Here is a 25,291-nt window from a genome sequence, read left to right as displayed (position 1 = left end):
CTTACTGATCCATCAAAGTTCAGCATCTGATTTCAGAATTCACTACTGAATGTGTTAAAAAAAATATTGCTGTATTCATTGATTTCCATTGGGTTCTCCAACTACAAATAACTTTGTGCGTTGTGCTTGTCTGTCAATTTAATCATGTTCTGCCGTACTGCAATACATTAAAATGAATATTTCATGCTACAGAATCTAAATTCCTTTCAGTTTCCTCCCTTCTTCATCTCATACCCAGTATCACGGGTCCTGGCAGCCTCAGATAGCTCAGCCTAGCAGCCCGTTCCTCACATCTTAACCTTGACAGAGTATCAGTATCATAAGCTAAGTGTCAGCTGTGCCTCATGGTAGCACTCTCGCCTCTGCATCAGGAAGTTGTGGATTCAAGTCCTACTCCAGAGACTTGAGTACATAATCTCGGCTGCCACTCCAGTTCCAAGAGAGTGCTGCCCTATCAGAGCTGCTGTATTTCAGATGAGGCGTTAAGCCAAGGCCCCATCTACTCTCTCACCTAAAAGATACATATGGACTATCCAATAAAAGAACAGGGCTGGTGTCCTGGCCAACATTTATCCCTCAATCAACACCTAAAGCAGATGATTTATTTAATTGCTCTATGTGGGAGTTTGCTGTGTGCAAGTTGGCTGCTGCTTTGCTAAATTACAACAGTGGCTACTCTTCAATAGTACTTCATTGGTTGTAAAGCACTTTGGGACAACCTGAAGTTGTGAAAGGCAAGTCTTTAATTATTTTGAAGAAAGGTCATCGACCTGAAACGTTAACTCTGTTTCTCTCTCCACAGATGCTGCCTGGCCTGCTGAGTATTTCCAGCATTTTCTATTTTTATTTCAGATTTCCAGCATTCGCAGTAGTTTGCTTTTGTCTTTAATTATTTCTTTATCAGCAGGCCATTTAATGGTGAGTGGCATCACAGCTAAACACAATCCTGTTCTCACCTGCATATACAGATACAACTTTCCAACAAAGGTGTCTGGGTAGTGACCGGGAGCCCTTTCTTCAGTTAGGTGTTTGGGCAAGTAATAGTACGATGCATGGAGCATCATGTCTAGACACTTCCTACCCCCAGCAGCCTTGTAATCTCCTGGGAGAGGCAAAAATACAGAAAATAACAGGAAAGTTTAAATAAAGTTCTGGTATAAAATTTTTTTTAAAGAAAGACTTACATTTATATAGCACCTTTCACGACCACCGGATGTCTCAAGGCGCTTTACAGCCAATGAAGTACTTTTGGAGTGTAGTCACTTTGGAATGTGGGAAACACGGCAGCCAATTTGTGCACAGCAAGCTCCCACAAACAGCAATGTGATAATGACCAGATAATTTGTTCTGTTATGTTGATTGAGGGCAAAATTTTGGCCAGGACACCGGGGATAACTCCCCTGCACTTCTTTGAAATAGTGCCTTGGGGTCTTTTACGTCCACCTGAGATAGACAGATGGGGCCTTGGTTTAACATCTCATCTGAATGACGGATGGGAGACTAGAATTTAGGTGCAAGTCAGTTAAGTCAGGTTAAATTCCGATAGAACTAACTGATTGCAGAAGATGTGTCCGCCTTTAAAGTGATGCCAAGTGTGCAAATAACAGGATAATGAGGGCAAAACCTAGAAGCCCCAGAAATTCCACCATTTACACTAGAATTGCACCTGACTTAAGTTAAGCTTGCAGAAATGAGGGGTAAGCATGACACATCAATCCAAGAAGTGGTTGAGGGCACAGGCTTTGAATGTACAAAAACTTGGTCTGACACATCAGCTTTGACTGAAGCGATTAAAAATATCTTTTATCAGCTGTGCAGTGTCAGACAGGAAAAATAGTTTCTTCCCACCCTTCTGTCATGGAGCCCTTACCATGGGTTTCACTTTGGGCATTCCCACATATGTCCTCGGGATGGGGAAAGAACAGAAGCAAGCGGAAGGAATAACAGAGACATGCTGGATAAGGCTACACTAAAGGAAAAGGTCAGTTAGGAGGTATCCTTCCACTAGAGTCTATATAGACACTGCTCCCTTGATGATGTTTCAGAAGAGATCTGCTTAAGGAAGCAATGGCACAGTAAGGAATCATAGAAGGAACTCTGTCTCCTGTTGCAAACTGACCCCTAACCATCCTCTCAAACACAAAAACAAGGAACAGACTAACTTCAGAACACTAGACATCACCTCACAAAGGGCTCCATGGCATTATCACTGTGCGTACATCTGGTGCTCTCTGTATTGCCCCCACAAAACCAAAAAGGCTGCATGCATCACACTGCTGGAGGTCTAATTGTAATGCTACACCTGTCATCTATTTTTCCGCTTTAAGATTGATCTGTCAAGGAATGTAGTTCTCTGCTTTCTTTAATTCATTTTCAGGATGTGAGTATTGCTGGCAAGGGCAGCATTTATTGCCCACCCCTAGTTGCCCTTGAGCCAACTTCTTGAACCACTACAGTCCTATGATAAAGGTATTCCCACAGTACTGTTAGGTAGGGAGTTCCTGGATTTTGGCCCAGCGACAATGAAGGAATGATGACATAAGTCCAAGTCGACAATGTGTGTGTGACTCGGAGGGGAACCTGGTGGTGTTCCCATGCACCTGCTGCCCTTTTAATATTTAATATGATAAGGCAGGATCTGGCCAAGTTGGACTGGGATCAGCTACTTGTAGGAAAATCCACATCAGAGCAGTGGGAGTCTTTCAGAAAGGAAATAGAGAGAGTACAACGGCAACATGTTCCCGTAAAGGTCAAGGGTGTGACCAACAAACTCAGGGAACCTTGGATGTCAAGGGGTATACAAGAATGGATTAGGAAAAAAGGGAGGCTTTTGGCAGATACAAAGGACTAAAAACAGTGGAAGCCCTAGAGGAGTATAGAAAGTGCATGGGGGTACTTAAAAAAGAAATTAGGAGAGCGAAGAGGGGGCACGAAAAAACACTTGCAGGTAAAATAAAGGAAAATCCCAAGGTGTTTTATAAGTATATTAAGGACAAGAGGATAACCAGGGAACGAGTAGGGCCCATTAGGGACCAAAGGGGCAATCTGTGTGCAGAGCCGGAAGATGTAGGTGAGGTTTTAAATGAATATTTTGCATCTGTGTTCACTATGGAGAAGGACAATATAGGCATAGAAATCAGGTAGGGGGATTGTAATATACTTGAACAAATTAGTATTGAGAGGGAGGAGGTACTAGCGGTTTTAGTGGGCTTAAAAGTGGATAAATCCCCAGGCACTGATGAGATGTATCCCAGGCTGCTGTGTGAGGCAAGGGAGGAGATTGCAAGGGCTCTGACACAAATTTTCAGAACCTCTCTGGCCACAGGGGAGGTGCCAGAGGACTGGAGAACAGCTAACAGCACCATTATTCAAGAAGGGTAGTAGGGATAAACCAGGGACTTACAGGCCAGTGAGCCTAACATCAGTGGTAGGAAGATTATTGGAAAAAATTCTGAGGGACAGAATTAGTCTCCACTTGGAGAGGCAAGGATTAATCAAGGATAGACAGCATGGCTTTGTCAGGGGGAGATCATGTCTAACCAATTTGATTGAATTTTTCGAGGGGGTGACGAGGTGTGTGGATGAGGGGAGTGCAGTTGATGTGGTCTACATGGACTTCAGTAAGGCTTTTGACAAAGTGCCACATGGGAATCTGGTCAAGAAGGTAAGAGCCCGTGGGATCCAGGGCAATTTGGCACATTGGATCCAAAATTGGCTTAGTGGCAGGAGGCAGAGGGTGATGGTCGAAGGTTGTTTTTGTGACTGGAAGCCTGTGTCCAGTGGTGTACCACAGGGATCGGTGCTGGGTCCTTTGCTGTTTGTAGTGTACATTAATGATTTAGATATGAATGTAGGAGGTATGATCAGTAAGTTCGCAGGTGACACAAAAATTGGTGGAGTGATAAATAGCGAGGAGGGAAGCCTCAGCATACAGGGTGATATAGACGGGTTGGTTAGATGGGCAGAACAGTGGCAAATGGAATTTAATCCTGAAAAGTGTGAGGTGATGCATTTTGGGAGGACTAACAAGGCAAGGGAATACACAATGAATGGTAGGACCCTAGGAAGGACAGAGGAGCAGAGGGACCTTGGCGTGCATGTACATAGATCCCTGAAGGCAGCAGGACAGGTAGATAAGGTGGTTAAAAAGGCATATGGGATACTTGCCTTCATTAGCCAAGGCATAGAATGTAAGAGCAGGGAGGTTATGATGGAGCTGAACAAAACGCTAGTTAGGCCACAGCTGGAATACTGTGTGCAGTTTTGGTCACCACACTATAGGAGGGATGTGTTTGCATTGGAGAGGGTGCAGAGGAGATTCACCAGGATTTTACCTGGGCTGGAGCGCTTCAGCTATGAAGAGAGACTGGACAGGCTGGGGTTGTTTTCCTTAGAGCAGAGAAGGCTGAGGGGGGACCTGATTGAGGTGTACAAAATTATGAGGGGCATAGATAGGGTAGATAGAAAGGAACTTTTCCCCTTTGTAGAGGGATCAATAACCAGGGGGCATTGTTTCAAGGTAAGGGGCAGGAGGTTTAGAGGGGATTTGAGGAAAAAAAAATTCACTCAGAGGGTGGTTGGAATCTGGAACTCACTGCCTGAAAGGGTGGTAGAGGCAGGAACCCTCACAACATTCAAGAAGCATTTAGATGAGCACTTGAAACGCCATAGCATACAAGGCTACGGACCAAGTGCTGGAAAATGGAATTAGAATAGACAGGGCTTGATGGCCAGTGTGAACACGATGGGCCAAATGGCCTCTTTCTGTGCTGTATAACTCTATGGCCTAGAAATTGGGTTGGGGCGCCAAAGTAGCGCAAAAGTCGCCTGAGCGCAGGATTTAGCGCAGCAATCGGAGTGATACCGATCGCCAGAAATTCAGTTTCAGTGCCCCTCGAGGGAGACGGGGCGAGGCTCGAGGCACTCCACGTCCCTCTTAGGGCGCTGAAACTGATTATCGCAGTGCAACGTGCCACAGCGCCACATGCTGCGGCACGGCATGCTGCGGTACTGCAGGCCTTCCTCCCACTGTTAAGGGGGAGGTGCCTGCAACAGCGCGATCCCCGATCGCGAGTGCCGGCAAATGAGCCCGGCACCAAGGAGAAGTGCCAGGCTCTCGGGAAACAGCCGGTAATGCCGCGGGGGGGGCGGTTAGGAGGCCGGGGACGGAGGTGCTGGCAGGTGGCCGCCGAAAAAGCGGCCGCCCCGCATCTCCACCTTAACTTGCGCCGCTGCCGGCACAGTAAGGCCCCGTGAACCGGGCGCGGGTAGCGAGCGGCGCAACTGCGGCGCTCGCTAACAAATATCGCGAACGGGGCACGAATGGGGCGCTGCGCACGCTGATGACGTCATCGGTGGCGGCGCAGCGCAAATGCTAACGCCACCATTAGCGCCCCTACTGAATATCGCCGGAGACGCAGCCAGTGGCACTACAGCCCTGACTGCCTCTTTAGGCGCTAACAGGTGGCGCTACTCACCCAATTTCTCCCCCATAGAGTCATAGGGGGAGAAATTGGGTGAGTAGCGCCACCTGTTAGCGCCTAAAGAGGCAGTCAGTGGCTGTAGCGCCACTGGCTGCGTCTCCGGCGATATTCAGTAGGGGCGCTAATGGTGGCGTTAGGCATTTGCGCTGCACCGCCACCGATGATGTCATCGGTGTGCGCAGCGCCCCATTTGTGCCCCGTTCGCGATATTTGGTAGCGAACGCCGCAGTTGCGCCGCTCGCTACCTGCGCCCAGTTCACGGGGCCTTACTGTGCCGGCAGCGGCGCAAGTTAAGGTGGAGGTGCGGGGCGGCCGCTTTTTCGGCTGCCGCCTGCCAGCACCTCCGTCCCCGGCCTCCTAACCCCCCCCCCCCCCGCGGCATTACCGGCTGTTTCCCGAGAGCCTGGCACTTCTCCTTGGTGCCGGGCTCATTTGCCAGCACTCGCGATCGGGGATCGCGCTGCTGCAGGCACCTCCCCCTTAACAGGGGGAGGAAGGCCTGCATTACCGCAGCATGCCGTGGCGCTGCGGCACGTTGCACTGCGATAATCAGTTTCAGCGCCCTAAGAGGGACGTGGAGCACCTCGAGCCTCGCCCCATCTCCCTCGAGGGGCACTGAAACTGAATTTCTGGCGATTGGTATCACTCCGATCGCTGCGCTAAATCCTGCGCTCAGGCGACTTTTGCGCCACTTTGGCGCCCCAACCCAATTTCTAGGCCATATGACTCTTGTCCTTCTAGGTGGTAGAGGTTTGGGAGGTGCTGTCGAAGAAGTTGCTGATTGGGTACTATTTTATTCATTATTGAGAAACTTAGGTGAAGGACTAAGGGCCCATTACATCAAGGTTGAAAACAGTGGGAGGGAAGATAAAATAAATCAAGAAACAGTGGTTACATGAAGGTATGGTATTCCTCAATTAACAGCAATATTCAGCTGAAGAAAGCAAACTTGGAAATTTATTGCTCATATACTCTAATTAACACCAACTGATTCATCCATGCATTAGTGGAATAATGTATAAATAAGTACTGTACTTTAAACAAAAGCAGTAATCAGTCAATTCTGTCTGCATGTCATTAACTAAGTAATGTGACCCATTTCAACTCTTTGTGATGAGTGCAATTTAGAAATCTTATTAACAGATGTAGCCTTGTAAGCATGAGGAAGTAGATATTGCAGAACCTACTGTTGTTGTCTTATATTGTCACCAGTTCTAAGGAGCTTAATGGGCCAGAAAAACATTTCACCCAATAGAAAGCTGTAAATGAATCAATGCCTTTAGCCCTTGAACTGTTAATGTAGCAAGTTCTCTTTTCTGTCACAAGTGTGGAAAGCTATTTTGCCCTCAGCACTGGCAGGGATCAGAAAATTGCCTTCATCACTAAAATCAAAAGGGACTTGGGGAGTTCTGACAAGAAGTAGCTCCGTTGCCTTTTGTTTTACCCCTTACTCATCAAAGGGCACAACTCTGGGCAAGCCAACTCAATCCTGACTGGGAATCAAACCGGAGCATTTACTCACCAGGTCATTTCTGCTGGGTACTCCCAGATATTCATCCAGCAGATGTGTCGACACTCTGAGGGTGACATTCGTCTTGGGAGGTTTTCTTATATTCTTTCATGGGATGTGGGCATCGCTGGCAATGCCAGCATTTATTGCCCATCCCTAATTGCCCTTGAGAAGGTGGTGGTGAGCCGCCTTCTTGAACTGCTGCAATCTGTGTGGTGAAGGTACTCCCACAGTGCTATTATGTGGAGATGCCGGAGTTGGACTGGGGTGGACAAATGTAAGAAATCACACAACACCAGGTTATAGTCCAACAGCTTTATTTGAAATCACAAGCTTTCGGAGCGCTGCTCCTTCTTCAGGTGAAGTGGATAAATGCATAAAGACACAGCTTATATAGTCAGAGAATCATGTCAGATGTTTACAGGTAACCTTTCCAACTGCCATTCGTCACACCTCGGCAGAGAGATAATCACAGCAGTCAAAGGTGTGAATGGTGTCCAAACAGGTCAGTCAGGGAAACATTACATCAAAGAACAATGAGGTGGGGTCACAAGGGGTCAAATATTGCAGATGCTGGGGTCTGTATGAAAAACAAAAAAAGACAAAAAACATTTTTTTTGGCTGGAAATCACAGCAGGTCCGGCCGCATCTGTGTAGAGAGAACAAGCCAATGTCGACTCGAGTCTGGATGACCCTGCATCAGGTGGGGTTACATGTAGCGTGACATGAACCCAAGATCTCGGTTAAGGCCGTCCTCATGGGTGCGGAACTTGGCTATCAGTTTCTGCTCGACGATTTTGCGTTGTCGTGTGTCTCGAAGGCCACCTTGGAGAATGCTTACCCAAAGATCGGAGGCTGAATGTCCTTGACTGCTGAAGTGTTCCCCGACTGGGAGGGAACACTCCTGCCTGGTGATTGTTGCGCGGTGTTCGTTCATCCGTTGTCGCAGTGTCTGCATGGTCTCGCCGATGTACCATGCTCCGGGGCATCCTTTCCTGCAACGTATGAGGTAGACAACGTTGGCCGAGTCACATGAGTATGTACCATGTACCTGGTGGGTGGTGTCCTCACGTGTGATGATGGTATCTGTGTTGATGATCTGGCATGTCTTGCAGAGGTTGCTGTGGCAGGGTTGTGTGGTGTCGTGGTCGCTGTTCTCCTGGAAGCTGGGTAATTTGCTGCGAACGATGGTCTGTTTGAGGTTAGGCGGCTGTTTGAAAGCGAGTAGTGGAGGCGTGGGGATGGCCTTAGCGAGGTGTTCGTCGTCATCGATGACATGTTGAAGGCTGCGAAGAACATGGCGTAGTTTCTCCGCTCTGGGGAAGTACTGGACGACGAAGGGTACTCTGTTGGTTGTGTTCCGTGTTTGTCTTCTGAGGAGGTCTATGCGATTTTTCGCTGTGGCCCGTCGGAACTGTCGATCGACGAGTCGAGCGTCATATCCCTTTCTTACAAGGGCGTCTTTCAGTGTCTGTAGGTGTCCATCGCGTTCCTCCTCGTCTGAGCAGATCCTGTGTATTCGCAGGGCTTGTCCATAGGGGATGGCTTCTTTAACGTGGTTAGGGTGGAAGCTGGAGTAGTGAAGCATCGTGAGGTTGTCCGTGGGCTTGTGGTAGAGTGAAGTGCTGAGGTGTCCGTCTTTGATGGAGATTCGTGTGTCCAGGAATGAGACTGATTCTGAGGAGTAGTCCATGGTGAGTTTGATGGTGGGATGGAACTTGTTGATGTTATCGTGTAGTCTTTTCAGTGATTCTTCGCCGTGGGTCCATAGGAAGAAAATGTCGTCGATGTATCTGGTGTATAGCGTTGGTTGGAGATCCTGTGCAGCGAAGAAGTCTTGCTCGAACTTGTGCATGAAGATGTTTGCGTATTGGGGTGCGAATTTGGTCCCCATGGCTGTTCCGTGTGTTTGGGTAAAGAACTGGTTGTCGAAGGTGAAGACATTGTGGTCAAGGATGAAGCGGATGAGTTGTAGGATGGCGTCTGGAGATTGGCTGTTGTTGGTGTTGAGTACTGAGGCTGTCGCAGCGATGCCGTCATCGTGGGGGATACTGGTGTAGAGTGCCGAGACGTCCATCGTGGCGAGGAGTGTTCCTGGTTCAACTGGTCCGTGGGTGCTGAGCTTCTGTAAGAAGTCTGTAGTGTCGCGACAGAAGCTGGGGGTTCCCTGTACGATGGGTTTCAGGATGCCCTCGACATATCCAGAGAGGTTCTCACACAGGGTTCCGTTGCCTGATGCGATAGGACGTCCCGGTGTGTTGGCTTTGTGTATCTTTGCACCCATGAGGACGGCCTTAACCGAGATCTTGGGTTCATGTCACGCTACATGTAACCCCACCTGATGCAGGGTCATCCAGACTCGAGTCGACATTGGCTTGTTCTCTCTACACAGATGCGGCCGGACCTGCTGTGATTTCCAGCCAAAAAAAATGTTTTTTGTCTGTTTTTTTGTTTTTCATACAGACCCCAGCATCTGCAATATTTGACCCCTTGTGACCCCACCTCATTGTTCTTTGATGTAATGTTTCCCTGACTGACCTGTTTGGACACCATTCACACCTTTGACTGCTGTGATTATCTCTCTGCCGAGGTGTGACAAATGGCAGTTGGAAAGGTTACCTGTAAACATCTGACATGATTCTCTGACTATATAAGCTGTGTCTTTATGCATTTATCCACTTCACCTGAAGAAGGAGCAGCGCTCCGAAAGCTTGTGATTTCAAATAAAGCTGTTGGACTATAACCTGGTGTTGTGTGATTCCTTACAGTGCTATTAGAGAGTGAGTTCTAGGATTTTGACCCAGCGACGATGAAGGAATGGTGATATATTTCCCAGTCAGGATGGTGTGTGACATGGAGAGGAACTTGGAGATGGTTGTATTCCCATGCGCCTGCTGCCCTTGTCCTTGTAAATGGTAGACAACGCGGGTTTGGGAGGTGCTGTCGAAGAAGCCTTGGCGAGTTGCTGCAGTGCATCTTTGTCCTGGATGGTGGCAAGCTTTTTGAGTGTTGTTGGAGCGACACTCATCCAGGCAAGAAGAAAGTATTCCATCACACTCCTGACCTGTGCCTTGTAGATGGTAAGAAGGATTTGGAGACACAGAAGGTGAGTCACTCGCCACAGAATACCAAGCCTCTGACCTGCTCTTGTAGCTACATTTATGTGGCTGGTCCAGTTATGTTTCTGTCAATGGTGACCCCCAGGATGTTGATGATGGGTGATTCGACAATGTGAGGAGTTGCAAATGGAACTGAATACTGTGCAATCATCAATGAACATCCCTACTTTTAACCTTCTGATGGAGCGAAGGTCATTGATGAAGCAGCTGTAGATGGTTTGGCTGAGGACACTGCCCTGAGGAACTCCTGCAGAGATCACAGAATCACAGAATCACAGAAACCCACCAACACATATCCCACCCTATCCCCGTAACCCCACGTATTTAATCCCCCTAACACTATGGGGCCTGGGACTGAGAAGTTTGGCCTCCAACCACCACAACCATCTCCTTTGTGCTAGGTATGACTCCAGCCAGTGGAGAGTTTTGTCCCGATTCCCATTGACTTTGTTTTGCTAGGGCTCCTTGATGCCACACTCGTCCAAATGCTGCATTGATTTCAAGGGCAGTCACTCTCACCTCACCTCTGGAATTCAGCTCTTTTGTCTATGTTTGGACCAAGGCTGTAATGAGGTCTGGAGCCTAGTGGTCCTGGCAGAACCCAAACTAAGTATTGGCGAGCAGGTTATTGTAAGTAGAGACACTTGATAGCACTTTTGACGACCCCTTCCATCACTTTACTGATGATTGAGAGTAGGCTGATAGGGCAGTAATTGGCCTGATTAGATTTGGCCTGCTTTTTTTGGACAGGACATATCTGGGCAATTTTCCAGCTGGTTGATTAGATGCCAGATTTGCAGCTGTACTGGAACAGCTTGGCTAGATGCATGACTAGTTGTGGAGAACAAGTCTTCAGCACTACAGCCGGGATGTTGTCAGGGCCCTTAGCCTTTGCTGTATCCAGTGTGCTCAGCCATTTCTTGATATCATGTGGAGTGAATCAAACTGGCTGAAGACTGACTTCTGTGATGGTGGGGACCTCAGGAGTAGGCCAAGATGAATCATCCACTCAGCACTTCTGACTGAAAATCATTGCAAATGCTTCAGCCTTGTCTTTTGTCATCTCAGCCCGAGGACATCACTGCAGGAATTCCTCAGGGCAGTGTTGTAGGTCAAACCACCTTCAGCTGCTTCATCAATGACCTTCCCTCCATCATAAGGTCAGAAGTGGGGATGTTCACTGATGAGTGCAAGTGTGTTCAGTTCCATTCGCAACTCCTCAGATAATGAAGAAGTTCGTGCCCGCATGCAGCAAGACATGGATAACATTCAGGCTTGGGCTGATAAGTGGCAGGTAACATTCGTGCCTCACAAGTGGCAGGCAATAACCATCTCCAACAAGAGAAGGTCTAATCACCTCCCCTTGACATTCAACGATATTACCATTGTTGAATCCCCCATCATCAACATCCTGGGGGTCACCACCTGCTGGGCTCTACCACCATTGAGGATGAGGATGTTCATGGAGCCTCCTCTTCCCGTTAGTTGTTTAATTGTCGATCATCAATTACGACTGGATGTGCAGGACTGCAGAGCTTTGATCTGATCCCTTTGGTTGTGCTCTATCTCTAACATGCTGCTCTGCTGTTTAGCATGCATATAGTCCTGTGTTGTAGCTTCTCCAGGTTGGTACCTCATTTATAGGTGCACCTGGTGCTGCTCCTGGCATGCTCTTCTGCACTCCTCATTGAACCAGTGTTGGTCCCCTGGTGTGATCGTAGTGGTAGAGTGAGGGATATGTTGTGCCATGAGGTTACAGATTGTGGTGGAATGCAATTCTGCTGCTTCTGATGGCCTACAGTGCCTCAATGATACCCAATTTTGAGCTGGTAGATCTGTGCTGAATCTATCCCATTTAGCACGGTGGTAGTGCCACATAACACAATGGAGGGCACCCTCAATGCAAAGACAGAACTTTGTCCTAGAAATTCAGTGGGCTTTGCACCCAGTTAAGGCCCAAAGAGGGCCTCTGCGCCAGTAGAGGAGGTTGCGCTGATATTGAGCTCGGCGGTAATGGCGGCGGTAGCCGGTAGCGCTGCGCCGGCACCGATGACGTCATCGGTGTGCGCAGTGCCCCGTTTCCGCCCCGATGCCGGCCCGACCCCCATATTCAGTTGCCACCGCCTCCTCCGTGGCGGCCGCTACTAACATCCGGAGACCAGAGCCTTACTGCAGCCTTAGTGGGGCGCATAAAGGTGGAGGTGCGGCCGGCCGCTTTTTCGGCAGCCGCCTGCCCGCACCTCCTTCCCCGGCCTCCTCCACCAACCCCCCGCGGCATTGCCGGCTGCTTTCCGCGAGCCTGGCACTTCTCCGTGGTGCCGGGCTCATTTGCCGGCACAATCCAGCGGCGATCTCCCCGTTACAGGCACCTCCACCTTAAGAGAAGGAGGAGGCCTGCAGTACCGCAGCCTGCCGCACCGCATCGGGTGGTGCAGCGGCACCTAGAGCGCTGAAATTCAGTTTCAGCGCCCCAAGCGGGGGTGGGCACACCCTGGAACAGCGCCCGGTTCCGACTTGGGGCGCAAAAACTGAATATCTCACGGGCGCAACTGGCTCCTCGCGCAGCGCTAACTTTTGGGCGCAAGCCAGCTGGCGGGCCCAAACTGAATTTCTAGGCCTTTGTCTCTACAAGTACTTTGCGGGTTTCACTCCTACCAATACTGTCATGGAAAGATGCATCTGCAACAGGTAGGTTGGTGAGGATGAAGTCAAGTAGGTTTTTCCCTCGTGTTGTTTCTCTCACCATCTGCCGGAGGCCCAAACTGGGAGTTATATCCTTCAGGACTCGGTCAGTTCACTCAGTAGTGATACTACTGAGCCACTCTTGGTGATGGACATTGAGGTCCCCCACCCAGAGCACTTTCTGTGCTCTTGCTGCCCTCAAGTGTTTTTTCCAAGTGGTGTTCAACATGAAGGAGTACTGAGGCTGAGGAGTATTCATCAGCTGAGGGAGGGTGGTAGGTGGTAATCAGCAGGAGGTTTCCTTGCCCATGTTTGACCTGATACCATGAGACTCCATGGTGTCTGGAGTCAATGTTGAGGACTCCCAGGGCCACTCCTTCCCGACTGTATACCACAGTGCTGCCTCTGATGGGTCTGTCCTGCCAGTGGGACAGGACTTACCCAGGGATGGTAAGGGAGGAATCTGTGACATTGGCTGAAAGGTATGATTCTGTGAGTATGACTATGCCAGGCTGTTGCTTGACTAGTTTGTGGGACAGTTCTCCCAATTTTGGCACAAGTCCCCAGATGTTAGTGAGGAGGACTTAGCAGGGTTGACAGGTAGTGCAAAATGGACGATAACATATCAGCCGGCAGTATTACGCTCCGTCCAATTTTAATTTCCATTGAAGTCAGTGCAGGAGTGTAAAACCGTGATGCACTATCGCCCGTTTTGAGCTACTGCCCAAGACAAATCTCACCCCTGCTTCAATCTAACCTCAGTGCAAAAAGACATATCTTTAATGTAAAGCCCAGAAAACGAAAACACACAAATTGTGTCCTCTCCCTGACATGATGGCAGTCTGGCAACAAATTCCGATAATAAAATTCCGTAGGTGCATCTATTTACTGTTGTGTCTGTGTGTTGATAGAGACACTGAAGACAGGAGTTGGTTTGATAGGTGTTTACTAAACAAAGTCTGGAGGGGAACTAACGGATACAACACAATACTCAGGCTTATATAGCCGAGTGGCCATTACCGGCATTACAGTACACATGGGGCTCTTAAAGGCACATACACTACAATTCCTCCCCTTTTAGCTAACCAGTACATAATATTTTAAGTAATTATTAATTACATGTTACAAGAAAAATAATCTATACATTGCTGCAGTTAATTAATTATACGTCAGTCTCTCTGGAGGCTTCCTGACTCGGTCCGGATAACGCCTCGGTGGTGAAGTAGTTTCTGGTGGTGTAGTAGGTTCTTTTGGCAAGGCTGATTCGGCTTGAATGCCAGTGTCGGGTTCATCGGGTTCCAATATCACTGGATCGGAGGTAGATATGGGTATCTCTACTTCATCGTTAGGCGCATAGAGTTGTGGTGTAGGTTGTCCCTTTTCGGATGACTCTATGATTTGGTCAGCATGGCGCCTTGTTATGCTTTCTCCGATGTCCACGGTATACATCAGCAGTCCTAGTCGTGTGCAGATAGTTCCAGGCTGCCATTTCTCGGTACGGTAGTCCCGGGCCAAAACTTGTTGACCTATCTGGAAGGTTCTAGTTGGCCTTTCATTCATGCCTTGAAATTGCCGGTTCTCCACGTCCCTTCTGATGTTGGGCTTGATCAAATCCAGCCGGCATCTTAGGCTTCTATTGAAGAACATCATGGCGGGAGTTTGGTTTGTAACCATATGTGTTGCATTCCTGTATGCGAACAAGAAGTTATCCACCTTGTGCTGAAGTTTTATGTCTTCATTACCCATGGCCTTTATGGCCTTCTTGAAGGTCTGGACAAACCTTTCAGCCAATCCATTGGTGGCGGGATGGTATGGGGCAGACGTGTAGTGCTTAACCCCATTGTTTTTTAAGAACTTCCTGAATTCTTCGGACACAAATTGCGGTCCATTATCAGAACAGATCTGTTCTGGCAGCCCATTCCTGGCAAATATGGTCCTTAATACTGTGATGGTTTTTTCCGTGGTGGTGGAGGACATCTTTATTACCTCCGGCCACTTGGAGTGTGCATCAACCGCGATTAAGAACATTGAGTCCATAAATGGACCAGCAAAGTCGATGTGTACCCTTTGCCAGGGAGATGAGGGCCACTCCCATGGATGTAGAGGGGCTTGGGGTGGAGCGTTTTGGACCTTCTGGCATCCTAGGCAGCTCTTGGTCATTTCTTCGATGTCTCCATCGATACCTGGCCACCATACAAACGCTCTGGCTAGGTTCTTCATTTTCACTCCACCCAGATGCCCCTCGTGAAGCTCCTTTAGAACTTTATCCTGGAGTTTGGGTGGAATCACCACTCTGGATCCACACATCAAGGTTCCTCGGCACACTGACAGCTGTTCTCTTCTTTGCGAGAATGCTGGCAGCAGTGGTTCGCCATGTGCTGGCCATCCCTTCACCGTTAAGTCGTAGACTCGTGAGAGAGTTGGGTCATTTCTCGTTTCCTTTTCAATGGCAGAATTTGTTACTGGAAGACATTCCACTATGGTTGAGTGGAACATCTCCACTGGGTCTACTGTAGGTGCCTCTTCTACCGTTGGCAACGGTAGGCGCAATAAACCGTCAGCATTCCCATGCTGTTTTGATCCCTTGTATTCTATGTTGTATTGGTGTGCCCCTAGAAAAAGGGACCACCTCTGTAGCCTTTGCGCTGTCATAATGGGAACACCCTTTTTAGGGTTGAATATGGAGATGAGGGGTTGATGGTCAGTCAACAAGGTAAATTTTTGTCCATGTAGGTAATGGTTGAATTTCTTCACTCCCCATACCAGGCTGAGTGCTTCCCTGTCAATTTGGGCATAGTTACGCTCAGCTGAGTTCAATGAGCGTGACGCAAAAGCTATCGGCCGTTCCGAGCCATCAGGGAATTTATGCGATAATACTGCTCCTGTGCCGTAAGGGGATGCATCGCACGCCAGTCTGATTGGCAGTGATGGGTTGTAATGAGCCAAAACTTCTTTGGACGTGATTAAGTCTTTGCATTTATGGAAGGCACGTTTACAGTCTTCGCTCCATTTCCAAATTACTCCTGTTTGTAGCAGTTCATTAAGTGGGTGTAGAAGAGTTGATAAGTTCGGTAAAAATTTATGATAGTAATTTATTAATCCCAGGAATGACCTTAATTGTGAAACATTTTCAGGTGCTGGGGCTTTTATGACCGCTTCAATTTTTTCAGGTGACTTATGCAACCCTTCCTTATTAATTATGTGGCCACAATATGATATTTGATTTTGGAAAAATTCGCATTTGGGGCGATTTGCTCGTCGGCCCCATTCTCTCAGCCTAGTGAGCACCTGCTCCAAATTGGCAAGGTGCTCGTTGTCGTTTTCTCCTGTTACAAGGATGTCGTCTAGGTAGCATTGAGTCCCCGGAATCCCTTGGAGGACTTGTTCCATAGCTCTTTGCCAGATAGCTGGAGCGGATGCTACTCCGAAAACCAGTCGATTGTACTGGTACAGACCTTTGTGTGTATTTATCGTGAGATATTTTTTAGAGGCCTCTTCAACCTCCATCTGTAGATATGCCTGTGCCAAGTCAATTTTGGTGAAACGTTTCCCTCCGGATAGTGAGGTGAAAATATCTTCTATCCTCGGAAGAGGATACTGTACCGTGTGAAGGACCGGGTTTACAGTCACCTTGAAGTCTCCACAGATGCAAATTTTTCTTTGTTCTTCAGATTTATCATTCTTCAATGCTTTCTTCATGATTGGGACGATGGGTGTTGCCCACTCGCTCCAATCTATTTTAGATAATACGCCTGCCTTTTCCAAATTCTCCAGCTCTGCCTCGACTGCTGGACGAATTGCGTATGGCACCGGTCTTGCCTTAAATAACTTGGGAATTGCTGCATCTTCCACTTTTATTGAGGCGGTGATGCCTTTCAAGGTTCCTTGTTTCTCTTGAAGCACTTCCTTGGCGTTGGCCAAGATGTCTTTTAATCGTTCAGGAATGACGTCATCATCATTTTTTTCCTTACTGGTCACCGTCAGTGCCTGAATGGAGTGCCAGTCTAAACGTATTTTCCTGATCCATTCACGTCCCAACAGTGGTGGACCACCATCTTGTAGAACGTATAAATACAACTTCTGTATTTCCTTGCCGTTGTATACAACAGGCACCCTTATTTTTCCTTTGGGGTATACTTTCTGCCCCGTATATGTTTTCAAGATAATGGATGTGTCTTTTAAAGGTATGTGCGGAAATAGCCGCTCGTAATCCCGTCGATTTATGACGATCAGAGCTGATCCTGTATCTAGCTCCATTTTAACTGGGGACCCTGCTATTGTGAGGGTAACCCAAATGGTCTGGTAATCTTCTTTGGCAATTACATTATGTAATTTGAGAGAGCTTAGTCTCTTGTTCCCGGAGTCGCTATCGCTCTTCTGGTCTTCGGAGCTACTGTCCGTCATCATTTGTACCTTTCTGTGCTTTTCTTTATTGATTTTTTTCCTGTTAGTGGATTTTTTGTTTCCAGATCGGCATACACGTGTAATGTGTCCCATCTTTCCGCATTGCCTGCATGCTTTGTCCTTGAACCAGCAGTCCCTCTGGTCATGGGTGGATCTGCCGCAGCGATAACATCTCTCGAAACCCCGTGTCATTTCATGGGTGCCGAAGTCTTGTGGCTTTTGCTGTATCTCTGCAGCTCCTCTTGCACTGAAAGCCTTGTCCAGTGTTAAATCTTTCTCCGAAAGTAGCCTTTTTTGTGTTCCTACATTTAGGAGACCGCAGACGAATTTGTCTCTTAGAGAATCTGCCAGTCCTGCCTCGAATTGGCAGTGTAGGGTATCAACAATCTCCTTAAAATTCTTGTCCATCGGTTCGGCTGGAGTGATTAAGTTTCGTAACAGCTTGTATGCCTTTGCGCCCATTAGATTTAGAAGTACTGAAGCTTTTTTTTCATCTTCTATTCCATTTGTGGTGCAATATACCTCCACTCTTTCCACATATGTGGTCCAATCCTCTATCTCGTTATCAAAAGCATCAATATTGCCAGAATTAGGCATCTTAGAAAAGATATGGCGCTTCCCGCGCTTTTCTTTCTTTTCTGCAGAAAAGATATGGCGCTTTCCGCGCGTTCCTGCCGCTGCTGCCGATGACAACGCTGTTTCCCACGGTTTCCGTTATTTTTTTATTTATTTATTTATTTACAGTTGGAGACTCGTTCCCGCCGGACTCTCTCTCTAGGTCTGAACGCCGACCTGCTTGCAGCGCCGGCCGTCTCCCGAGTGCTCCCTCCCCGTCTGTTACTGCTTGCCTCCGCTTTCGCTGCTTGGCCCAGCTGTAGAGCCAGCCGCTGGAGCCCCAGCCTGACGCCCAGGAAGGATTACCGCAGTACCTGCCACCAGCTTGGCCAGCTGGTGAAACAACAGCTTCTTTCACTTCTTGATTCTTCTGGACGCCAGAGGAATCGATGCCCTTGAGGTGCTGCTGAATTGTAGGTAAGTCCGTTTCCACTTCGTTGCCACTGTTGTGTCTGTGTGTTGATAGAGACACTGAAGACAGGAGTTGGTTTGATAGGTGTTTACTAAACAAAGTCTGGAGGGGCACTAACGGATACAACACAATACTCAGGCTTATATAGCCGAGTGGCCATTACTGGCATTACATTACACATGGGGCTCTTAAAGGCACATACACTACATTTACTTATCTTGTGTATTATGTGAGTTAAGAGTATTTGGCTTCATGGCTACCATTATTGTTTGGCCCCTCTTTCTGAGCAATCACCTCATAAACATTGATTAAAAATGAGAGAAACACAAAGCTTTTGGCATTTGGTTCTATACAGTATTTGATTTGTGCCATTTCAAGTGAAACTATTTACTTGATCATTTGTTTAACAAAATATTCCAGGCTAGTTCCCTACAAAACAACTTGCCTTTAACGTGTTAAAATGCCGCTAGCCACTTCACAGGATCGTAATCAGATAGAAATTGACATTGAGCAAAAGAAGAAGACATTAGGACAAATGATCAAAAGCTTCATCAAAGAGGTTGGTTTTAATGAGCATCTTAAAGGAGGGGAGAGAGGTGGCGAGGTTTAGGGAGAGAATTCCAGAGTGGCGCAACCCTTTCAATGATCTCAGTAGACCACGAAATGTTAGTACAAAGCCACACTCAACCTCATCCTGCTATGCCTCTCATCACATCCCCAACACTCTCCTTCCCTACCCTACTCCTGCACATCCTTACTCACACCAACTTACCTTGCACCTCCACCCATCCCTCTCTATCTACATTATCACTTCCCCATCTCACTAGCCACCCCTCACACTCACCCTCATCCTAGTGCAATCATACCAACTAACAACACACAAGGGTAGACACTTGGATGTTTTATGCAATGTCCATATAAAGTTTCTGTTAATGTGGTGTCAAACATTGAAACCTTTATTTTCAACACTTTGTGATCTTGGACAGATTTATGTGCACCTTTGGAAGTGTCTTAGTGAGTTGCAGTGAATGGTGAGACATAACGGCACTCCCCGCAATGATGATGAGTGTGAAAGGAATGGCTTGGTCATTGTCGGAATGCTTTATTGTGTTAGTGTGAGGTGGTGCCAACCTGGCGTATCATGTGGAAGTTGGGGTGTACAGAATCAAGTGAAGTAAATCTGGCCATGCTGAGTCCATCCCTGGACTTCTGGGCAGCAATGTGGTCGGGTGCTGTGCAGCATCAGTTGATTGCGGAGAAGGTTGGTGTTGTTCTTAGTGCTGCTGGTGTGCCTGATGCTGCTGGTGTTAGGGCTGATCATGGTGGGATTCTGAGGACCAAGCTGAGACAGTTTAAACCGTACCCATTCTTATGTAATAGATGGCAGGTGAACTTCAGATGACAGAAGCGATTTGTCAATGGTGAGAGAGGTTGTTCCAATGAGGTGACACTGGATAGAGAGTTTGCTCCAAACAATTGCAACCTGCATAAAGCTCAATCTGTGTTCCAAATGCAGTAAGCAACAGCTTCTGATCTTGGAAAGTGAACAGCTGTGAGATGGGAGCTTTTATAGCACATTTGCAATTGTCAAGTAATGTGATGTTTCCATGGCCATTCAATCCCGCCCTGCTTACCTGACATGTTCCCTGAGCAGCGTGGACCCTGTTGGCGACCTGGTAAACTCTGAAAGTGAGCTGAAAATAGTTCTTAATCCTTTGTTAGCATGTCATACTGACCTGAATTGCCTCCCCCGCCACTGCATGTCGGGTCTGCTCAGTGATGATAGACCCGACATTTGGGAAAGGCACCTGGTGGCGGGTTGACAGCGGGGTCCTAACCCTCTGTCAAAAATAAACATCTTCCCACCCGACCCGCCACCGATTGCGCCCACTGATCCCCCACAAAATCCCCCCTTGGTTCGCGTTAGGATACAGGCAACAGAGTTTTGGATAAGCTTAAGTTTATGGAATATGCAAATTAACCGGTTATTTGTCTCATTGCTGTTTGTGTAGAATACCTACTGTATTTGCCTACATAACATGACAAAGTAAGTACTGCAACGAGTGAAATGTCTCCATAACATGGCAAGGCTCTGCGTAAATGCAAATATTACCTTTTTGTTTCTTTGTTTGGCTGCAAAGCCATTTTTTTAGATTCATGTGTTACTGCCTTAGCATTATTTACTGATTTACAAATATCCTGAAACTATAGTTAATTATTGGCAGGGGACTAAAATAGGGTGGAAATTCTGTGTAGCCTTGTAGCCAGACTGGCATCGCAGTTACAAGTTGAGGCAAATTATTCCATTGTGAATTGGGCCTAAAATAGTGTAATCTATTGGTACTCACAAAGTGACAGGCCGATAAGTAGCTTTAGCCTCTTAGGAGTAAAGTAGGTCAGAAGCATGTTATCACCAAAGAGTTTAGCAAACAGTGGTGCTGCTAAATCAATAATGTGCAAGACAAACCAAAATCACTCATGAATCAAGAGCTACCTGTTAAGGCCTCAGTGGCACTTCAATTCTTTTGTCTGTTGGTATTTTGATTAAGCTCCTTTTCTTTTCTTGCTATCCTAATGGCTTCATATTGATTACTTCTTGTTGAAAAACAATATAGTCTGAATGTATTCTTGGCCTTACAATTGGCTTTTTTAGGCAAGGCTGTTCAACCAAGTTTTTGATCAGCCCCCCTAATATCTCCTTACCCCCCCTCAGTCCTCCCTTTCTTCCACAGTAAACAGACTTTCAATGGCCCGATATAAATTTTCCTGGTTTCGACTCAAGCTGTCACTATTACCTCTCCAACTGAGATTGCGAGGTTAGCGTCAATCTGCAGGAATCTGTAGGGTTAGGGTTAGGGTTAGGGTTAGGTTTAGGATTAGGGTTAGGGTTAGGATTAGGGCCCGTGCTGAATAGGAAATATATTGAGACTACTTACTGATGTAGGTGCAGCATAAGGAGACTTTAGTCCCGTCAGTCTGGGCTTCAATTTAATCTTGATCTGAGAAGTCAAAGAATAGCGTTCTCAGAACCCACGTCCCAAATTATAAGTCATAAAAACCTCCAAAATTCTATGTTGCCACAAACAAAACACATAACAAGTATGAATGGTAGAGATTATGAATAGCCTCATTCTTTTACTTATCACCTGGAAAATCTGCCTTCTGTTAGATAAAAACAGAGGGACAGACTATATTGTTGATGAAGGCATTTTCAGAGTGCTTCCAGATTTCAGCTGAATGATGATGTCTGCATGTGAGACAACAAGAAGTAAATAAATGGAGCACAAGAGCAGGTGTGAATTGATTTGGATTTATACTACAAGTGTCTATGTAAAGTCAATGAGATATATTTATACGTTTGGTGCTTATTAAGGTGAGAGATGTCTGTGCTGGGATTGCAACATTTTTCAACTCTTTGCATCCAGTGTCAATATTAAGCACTCCTGGGTCAGGTATACCATGGTCCACATCCAGAATAAAGCTCCGGCTACTCTTCCACAACAAATGTACCTTGAGCTTAACTTCAGATACACACTCCTATAGACCACTGTCTTTTCTCCCCATTTTTCTTTTCATTCAAGTAATTTCTATGATCTTTGTCATTGAGAGTGGCAGATTCAAGCCAAATTGTGGGCAGTTCTGTACCTAACCGAATCAGAGAAAAACTTGCGCCTTTCACAACCTCAGAATGCCTAAAAGCATCTTACACCGCCAATATTCCCACTAAACTGCGTGGCCGTGCAGCCCGGGGCTGGCTTTTCCAATGTTAAATTTCACACATGCGTGAAACTGTGAATGGGTTGCGCAGACCCTTAAAGGGGCCACGCAACCCCCCCAAAAAATTAGGGGGAACATTGCTCACAGCTGCTCCCGCCCCATCATCATAACCTCGCCAGATGTACAGCAGATGCTTTGTTTACTCGCATAAATTGGGTTTCCACCAAACATCATCTTTTTTACACATTCTTGGGAAATGGGCGTCACTGGCAAGGCCAGCATTAATTGCCATTCCTACTTTCCGGGAGGCGTCAGAGGGCAGTTAAGAGTCCACCACGTTGGTTTAGGACTTGAGCCACATTTAGCCAGACTGGGTAAAGACAACAGGTTTCCTTCACTAAAGGACATTAGTGAGCCAGTTGGGTTTTTATTACAATCTGACAGCTTCATGGTCATTTTTACTGATACCGTTTTTTTTTATTTCCAGATTTTTAAAAACTGAATTCAAATTCTCAAACTGCCATGCCGGGATTTGAACTCACATTTTCTAGATTATTATTCCATGGGCTCTAGTCCGGTAAGTTTATGGCAGCGGCGCTGCAGCAGTCCAGGGAAATTCTGGCCCTTGTTTAAGAATATAAGTTTGGAAAGAGCTATTGATCCTTTGCAGTGTGCTCTGGGATCCTTTTCCATCGGCAAACCAATATCCCTTTATTCTGTGTGTTAGAAACTAGGGGTGCCTAAAAATATATATGGTTATGCGAATCAAACTGTAACTCGAATAAATTATTGTATGTTTCTGCTCGAGACAAGTAAGGAGTTAATGTATAAGATGTGCCTTACTCCAACTGTGTAAGTTTTGTTTTCTGGAGACTTGTATTAGACTTGGAGAAAATGTCTTCAGTTAGTTAGATTAGATGAGGCATAACATTCCACACAGGGGCCCATAGCATGGCCTTGCCTTGCCAGGCTAGCTGCCTGTTGCTTGTAAGTTAGGGTTTTGACTTTGCTAATGTATCTTTAATTTGGCCAATGAAGGCCCAATCTATGTTTCTTCCATTATTACTAATAACCATGTTATAATGCTAAGGTAGAATTTGGAGTTTGTTTAACAGAACTGCTTGCGAAGATAATTAAAAGTTAATTAGTATAAAGGACATAGAATAGAAGGAATTTATGGGAGTTAAGGTACCATCTTCACCCAGAGAGTGGTGAACCTGTGGAATTCTCTACCACAGAAGGCAGTTGAGGCCAACTTATTAAATATATTCAAGAAGGAGTTAGATATATTTCTTAAGGCTAAAGGGATCAAGGTATATGGGGAGATAGCAGGGACAGGGTAGTGCATTTGGATGATCAGCCATGATCTCATTAAATGGTGGGGCAGGCTCGAGGGGCCGAATGGCCTACTTCTGCTCCTATCTTCTATGTTTCTATCTCAGGATGGAATAATCTGTTAGAGTAAGGGTAGATAATTTGGATGGCAGCTGGTTGAGCAAGACAGCTCTGGATTGGGCCTCTGATTTAATGGCCCAAAGCTGTGCCTGGTACATGTAGTGGCTGCGCCAGGGGGGACAAGACAGGATTAGATAAGAGACTATTGCTTTGGAAGGAAAGGGCCGGATGAGATAAGGGAAGACAGTCCTCAACATACTATAAGGCCATAATTGGACAAGTACAGAAAGCATGTGTAATGGTTGTGAAGACCCCTTGAGGGAGGGTCTTCATCAGTAAGTTAAGGCAAAGAACTCGACATGCCATTGGGCACCTTGTTTTAAGGGGAACCTGTAGTGTATGTAACTGTTCTACCTTTAAGAGAACTATTGTATGTAACCGTCCACCTTTAAGAGAACTATTTTAGGTGTGGCACTACTTTATCTTGGCTGCTGTATACTGTAATACCGACGGTGACCACACCGGCATATAAGTGCTGTGTCAGGATTTATTGGGCAGATTCGCCCTGACCTTCGAATAGTAAAGTCCTGTTAAAGTTACTCTTGTAGTCTGTGTATTAATTCGCCATAATACCTACAGACTTTACAGTGGCGACGAGTTCGATCTTACCCTGCGGCAACAATACTTCCGAAGCAGTTAACGAGCGTCGAGAAGAGGCACCCGCCCTCGTCGTTCTGCTGAGAGAAAACTCGAGTCTGCAGAGCAAGGAAGAAGGAAGAATTCAGACACGAAGCCTTCCATCAGCAACAGGCACTGATTGTCCCTTCTGCCACGGTGGTGAGTGAGCCGATCAGCATGAGAAGCAAGTCGGCCACGGTGACTGTGAGTAAAGGGAAAATAAAAAAAATAAACGGAGGATAAGGGCGGTGAACTCGACCACGGTCGGGGGAAAGGAGCCGGACAGAAGTCGGGCCCAGAGGCGCTGAGACTGGGGCAGCGTGGAGCACGGAAGCCGCGGTACAAGCGGGCTGGGAGACGCAACGGCGTCGTGAGACAGCTAGACCGCGACCGGCAAAAAAGGCCGGGCAGCTACCGAGGCCATGAGGCGCTGCGACCGGGATCATAAGGCGCGGGAAGATATAAAAATAAATAAACCGCGGTGAACTCAGCCGCAGCCGGGGAGGAAAGCACCGGACTGCGAGAGGGCTGGGAGGCGCGATTGGAGTGAAAAAGGCCGGGCAGCGACCGAGGCCACGAAGCGCTGCGACCGGGATCGTAAGGCGCGGGAAGATATAAAAATAAATAAATCGCGGAGAACTCAGCCGCAGCCGGGGAGGAAAGCACCGGACTGCGAGAGGGCTGGGAGGCGCGATTGGAAGCCGCTGAGGGAGAGACAGAGCCCGAGCGAGCGGGAGAGACAGAGCCCGAGCGAGGGAGACTGAGCGAGATCCAGCCCAGTGGCTGAAACTGTTCGCCGTCAACGGGTTGTACCCAGCGCCGGTTGCCCTGCCGAGAAAAGGGAAAAAGGAACGCACTGAAGCCGACGCGCAGGCTGCAAACCCTGAAAGCCAGCGGTCGTCGCCTGAGGGAAAAGCTTACCCCTCCCACCAGGGGAAGAAACGCGGGAAGCCGCCAGTAGGCGGGGAAGAAGACAGAAGCGGGAAACCGCCATTTTGAAAGTGGGCGGGGAAAGAAGACAAGCGCGGGAAACCGCCATTTTGAAAAAAAAAAAGTTAAAGAAATATTTCGTTGTTGTTTCTCAGGAAGAGTGTGAAGATGCCTAAGCGTAGTAACATCAACGGTTTCGATTCCGATGTGGAAGATTGGGCCACGTATGTAGAACGCATCGAGATATATTGTAAGGTCAATAAGATAGCAAATTATGACAAAGCTCTAACCTTACTAAACTCAATGGGTGCGAAGACATACGGGTTATTGAAGCATCTTCTATCAC

Source organism: Somniosus microcephalus, chromosome 7, assembly GCF_052327205.1.
Source record: "Somniosus microcephalus isolate GS21.2 chromosome 7, FLI_Smic_1.0, whole genome shotgun sequence".
Classification (NCBI taxonomy): domain Eukaryota; kingdom Metazoa; phylum Chordata; class Chondrichthyes; order Squaliformes; family Somniosidae; genus Somniosus; species Somniosus microcephalus.
The sequence above is the reverse complement of the archived record's forward strand: the minus strand, read 5'-3'. Positions refer to the sequence as shown.